Source organism: Haliotis rubra, unplaced genomic scaffold (genome assembly GCF_003918875.1).
Source record: "Haliotis rubra isolate DU_JTF1 unplaced genomic scaffold, ASM391887v1 Scf21, whole genome shotgun sequence".
NCBI classification, from domain to species: Eukaryota; Metazoa; Mollusca; class Gastropoda; order Lepetellida; family Haliotidae; genus Haliotis; species Haliotis rubra.
The window spans coordinates 1,662,783-1,668,782 of record NW_025766114.1 but is presented as its reverse complement, the minus strand read 5'-3'; positions in this window follow the sequence as shown (position 1 = coordinate 1,668,782).

Below are 6,000 nucleotides of genomic sequence, written 5' to 3'. Positions count from 1 at the left end.
AAAATGTCTTTTTATGAGTTTCAAACTGCAAGAGAAACCCAAATGGGATTTTTGTTGTTTGAAATTCAATCCCAAAATGTTTTGTTACCATGTTGGGAATAAGTCTGTCTGTAGCTCTTGTCAATTAATAAAAAGTATTGTTCTAAGATGGTTGTTTTATATGCTAATTCCCGGAAGACTGCTTTTACATAGTCCTGTCAGACATTGTATTGAATTACGTGTCAGTGGTTTGACTATGATAATGAATTTTGATAGTTGGTTGTCAGGGAATCGGACGATTTGTTTGTTAATGGACAGACTTGTTACCTTGAGCTCACCTTGTGAGGAAAATTCCGAGTTTCACCGATTTTTACCCTGGTTTTGTCAGCGTCATGTCGCTCATGTGGTTCCACTGAACTGTACAGCTTGTATTACGTTTGGCGTATTTGTCTTTTAATGATTAGTTTTGGTGCCAATAAATTGGTAAATTGTACTGCCACAGTGAAAATAAATTCCTCATGCCTGATGGGCACACTTAAAAATTAGAAAACAGTACCTTGTGATGGTGTGTGCTGAGCCCTGTTGTGACATTGGTGGAATATTGCTGACCCCTGTCTTGACATTGGTGGAATGTTGCTGACCCTCTTGTGACAGTGGTGGAATATTGCTGACCCCTGTCTTTACATTGGTGGAATATTGCTGACCCTCTTGTGACATTGGAGGAATATTGCTGACCCCTGTCTTGATATTAGTGGAATATTGCTGACCCCTGTTGTGACATTGGTGGAATATTGCTGACCCCTGTCATGACATTGATGGAATATTGCTGACCCTGTCATGACATTGGTGGAATATTGCTGACCCTGTCATGACATTGGAGGAATATTGCTGACCCCTGTTGGGACATTGATGGAATATTGCTGACCCTGTCATGACATTGGAGGAATATTGCTGACCCTGTCATGACATTGGAGGAATATTGCTGACCCCTGTTGTGACATTGGTGGAATATTGCTGACCCCTGTCTTGACATTGGAGGAATATTGCTGACCCCTGTTGTGACATTGGTGGAATATTGCTGACCCTGTTGTGACATTAGTGGAATATTGCTGACCCCTGTCATGACTTTGATGGAAATATTGCTGAAATATTGCTGACCCCAGTCATGGTGTTGCTGAAATGTTGCTGACCCTTGTTATGGCATTGCTGAAATATTGCTGACCCTTGTCTTTGCATTGCTGAAATATTGCTGACCCCTGTCATGGCATTGCTGACATGTTGCTGACCCCTGTAATGGCATTGCTGAAATATTGCTGACCCTTGTCATGGCATTGCTGACATGTTGCTGACCCCTGTAATGGCATTGCTGAAATATTGCTGACCCTTGTCATGGCATTGCTGAAATGTTGCTGAGCCCTGTCATGGCATTGCTGAAATATTTGCTGACCCCTGTCATGGCATTGCTGACATGTAGCTGACCCCTGTCATGGTATTGCTGACACGTAGCTGACCCCTGTCATGGTATTGCTGACATGTTGCTGACCCCTGTCATGGCATATTGCTGGAATATTTCTCAATGTAAGGTACAAAACCCTTACCGAGGCTGGTAGTGGCGAGTGGGGGTTTGGAACACTATAAAACACTGTCCACTCCTTGCAGGATTCAGACTGTTGACAGAGGGTCCTGATGTTGGAGGTTAGAATATGTTTGGGGGATTTAAAATTTGGCATAGGTTGAACACTCACACAAATAGCTGTTGAATCTACACCACAAACTCCTCTCTATGTAAATGCAGATCGTCAGTCTGTCTGTAGGGAAACATTGGGACAGCTGCTTCTGCTTTCCTTCCATTACTGCTATTTGTGTTGACACTGACTCATTTTGTTGTTTTGTTAACTTCTACTTCATGACATTTATTTAATTTTATCCCAATTACTAAAAGCAGTCAAAGGTTTGATTTACACTACAAAGATTTTATGGACATTTTACATTCATTGTTTACAATAAAAACCCATATTACATTATTAGTTTTACAGAAAACAGTATACCTCATCAGGACCCTCTTCACAGGAAGTAAACACATTGTCGGCCAATGAGCCACCAGGGTAATCCGTAACATGATTGTGTAGCAGGAGATGGGGTCATCCCAAAGGTTCCACTATTACCAGATTGCTAAAATTGCATTTAGGTTGAACCTGTATGGTAAATGGGGTGGTGAGATAGCCCAGTGGTTCAAGTGTTGTTTTGTTCTGTTGGTCCAAACGAGGGTTGTGTTATCCTTGGAATTTTTGTGTTGAAATGACTTTAGATCTGTTACAGTATTTGTTTATTCCAATATGTTGTCATTTACATTTTTTATGAGTTATGTAGATTGAAGGTTTAAGCAGTTAATATACTGAGTCAAAAAAGAAACTTCACAAAATGTAATTTGAAAAATAATGAATAATTTTACTCTGATGATACATCTATGTATCCGAAATTGGATCCCTGTCTTTCGACTCTAGAAAAACGTTAGCAAAACCCACTCAAACCCATCCATTCGTCGTGCAAGTGACGTTGGTGCCAAATCAGGTTTTGCACGTGCAGTCGATCATGTGATCTTCGCATCGAAGTTTTCTTCATATGCACGTGTTCAAGAATTGAAAAAACACTTTGAAACCACAGTTCTAACGGTACTTGAAATGCCACGATTGTCAAATGTGCAACGTGAACGTGCCGTTGGCATGTTGCTAGCGGAAAGATCAGCTATTGACGTCGCAAGAGCAATGGGATGCAGTCGTCGTACTGTGTATGACTTGCGAGGTCGTCTACAACAAACTGGCACCACTTCTGATCGCCCAAAGGTCGGATTCGTCCACGTGTGGACGTCACGAGCAGAAGACCGTCAAATCGTCCTCGTCACCTACGTGACAGATTTCTGCCGGCTACGAACCAGGGCTGAGATGTTTAGAGGTCGACTGTCCTCACAGACCATTCGAAATCGGTTGTGGGCTGCCAATCTCCATTCTCGACGTCCATATCGTGGGCCAATATTGACGCCGTTTCATCAATGTCAACGTCTGCTGTGGGCCCAACGTCACCTCCGATGGACCCAGAGAGACTGGAATCGAGTCGTCTTTAGCGATGAATCCAGGTTTACCCTCAGATTCGCGGACGGCAGGCATAGAGTCTGGAAACGACGTCGTGAATGGTGTGCCCAATGTTGTGTACAGGAAGTCGACAGATTTGGGGGCGGAAGTTGCATGGTGTGGGGTGCTTTCTGCGGGAACAACAGTTCCCGACTTCTGGTCATCCGTGGAAACCTCACAGCTGCTGCTTACCCCGACCAGGTGCTCACCCTGAACTCGTTCCTTTCATGGCGGTTCATGGCCCAGGTCTACAGTTCCAGCATGATAATGCTCGGCCGCTATACCGCGATGTTGACGCGAAATTTCCTTCAAAAACGCTGGAATCAACGTCATGGACTGGCCATCGAGGCCCCTGACCTTAATCCAATAGAGCACGTTTGGGATGCACTTGGGAGAAGGCCGTGGTCTTAGGAACCAACCTCAGAATTTGCAGGAACTTGGCGCTGCCTTGCAAGAGCAATGGCGCAGAATCCCCAACCAAGGGGTTCACAAGCATCAGGCAGTCGATGAGGAGATGGTGTTTGGCAGTGGTGAATGCGCGGGGCGGCCATACACGATATTGAACTGAGAAATTTCGCATTTTTATTCTTGTGACCTGACATTCTGTATACCCATGTTTTGGTACGGCGGTGTAGCCTAATGGAACTGATTATGGCACTGTCAGTGTATCGAGAACATCACACAGATCTCAGCAATGAAATAATAACAATTTAACCATCTTACCATCTCTTGTTCTTTTATAGTGCCCTGAAGAAAGAATGTGAAGTTTCTTTTTTGACTCAGTATATATTTTGGGCTGATCTGCCAACATGAGCAACATTTTAGGCTGCCAATACTGCAAATAGAATGATATGGTTCATTACCATACAATACCTGTCTGTGTCTCAGAAGTATCCTGTGTGGGTATAACACCTGATTTTATTGTGATTAGCTGTTGATATTTATTCCTTTCATTCCTGACAAATCAAATGAAGTAAACTTAATTACATTTTTTCTCTATATACAGTCTCATCAAGATCCTATTATAATAGGTATAGTTGAATATTGTATCACTGGTTTTCAAATGCGACTCCAATACATTATAATGAACATGCTTATCATGAACTGACAGATATAACAAGCTGTTTCTTTTGGTGCTGACCACTTGTATGTTCTACTGGAAATGTGTGATGAACTATGGTTGTAATGAACTGACAGATATAACAAGTTGTTTCTTTTGGTGCTGACCACTTGTATGTTCTACTGGAAATGTGTGATGAACTATGGTTGTAATGAACTGACAGATATAACAAGCTGTTTCTTTTGGTGCTGACCACTTGTATGTTCTACTGGAAATGTGTGATGTACTATGGTTGTAATGAACTGACAGATATAACAAGCTGTTTCTTTTGGTGTTGACCACTTGTATGTTCTACTGGAAATGTGTGATGAACTATGGTTGTAATGAACTGACTGATATAACAAGCTGTTTCTTTTGGTGCTGACCACTTGTATGTTCTACTGGAAATGTGTGATGAACTATGGTTGTAATGAACTGACTGATATAACAAGCTGTTTCTTTTGGTGCTGACCACTTGTATGTTCTACTGGAAATGTGTGATGAACTATGGTTGTAATGAACTGACAGATATAACAAGTTGTTTCTTTTGGTGCTGACCACTTGTATGTTCTACTGGAAATGTGTGATGAACTATGGTTGTAATGAACTGACAGATATAACAAGCTGTTTCTTTTGGTGCTGACCACTTGTATGTTCTACTGGAAATGTGTGATGTACTATGGTTGTAATGAACTGACAGATATAACAAGCTGTTTCTTTTGGTGTTGACCACTTGTATGTTCTACTGGAAATGTGTGATGTACTATGGTTGTAATGAACTGACAGATATAACAAGCTGTTTCTTTTGGTGTTGACCACTTGTATGTTCTACTGGAAATGTGTGATGAACTATGGTTGTAATGAACTGACAGATATAACAAGCTGTTTCTTTTGGTGTTGACCACTTGTATGTTCTACTGGAAATGTGTGATGAACTATGGTTGTAATGAACTGACAGATATAACAAGTTGTTTTCTTTTTGGTGTTGACCACTTGTATGTTCTACTGGAAATGTGTGATGAACTATGGTTGTAATGAACTGACTGATATAACAAGCTGTTTCTTTTGGTGCTGACCACTTGTATGTTCTACTGGAAATGTGTGATGAACTATGGTTGTAATAAACTGACTGATATAACAAGCTATTTCTTTTGGTGCTGACCACTTGTATGTTCTACTGGAAATGTGTGATGAACTATGGTTGTAATGAACTGACAGATATAACAAGCTGTTTCTTTTGGTGCTGACCACTTGTATGTTCTACTGGAAATGTGTGATGAACTATGGTTGTAATAAACTGACTGATATAACAAGCTGTTTCTTTTGGTGCTGACCACTTGTATGTTCTACTGGAAATGTGTGATGAACTATGGTTGTAATGAACTGACAGATATAACAAGCTGTTTCTTTGGTGCTGACCACTTGTATGTTCTACTGGAAATGTGGGATGAACTATGGTTGTAATGAACTGACAGATATAACAAGCTGTCTCTTTTTGGTGCTGACCACTTGTATGTTCTACTGGAAATGTGTGATGAACTATGGTTGTAATGAACTGACAGATATAACAAGCTGTCTCTCTTTGGTGCTGACCACTTGTATGTTCTACTGGAAATGTGTGATGAACTATGGTTGTAATGAACTGACAGATATAACAAGCTGTTTCTTTTGGTGCTGACCACTTGTATGTTCTACTGGAAATGTGTCATGTACTATGGTTGTAATGAACTGACAGATATAACAAGCTGTTTCTTTTGGTGTTGACCACTTGTATGTTCTACTGGAAATGTGTGA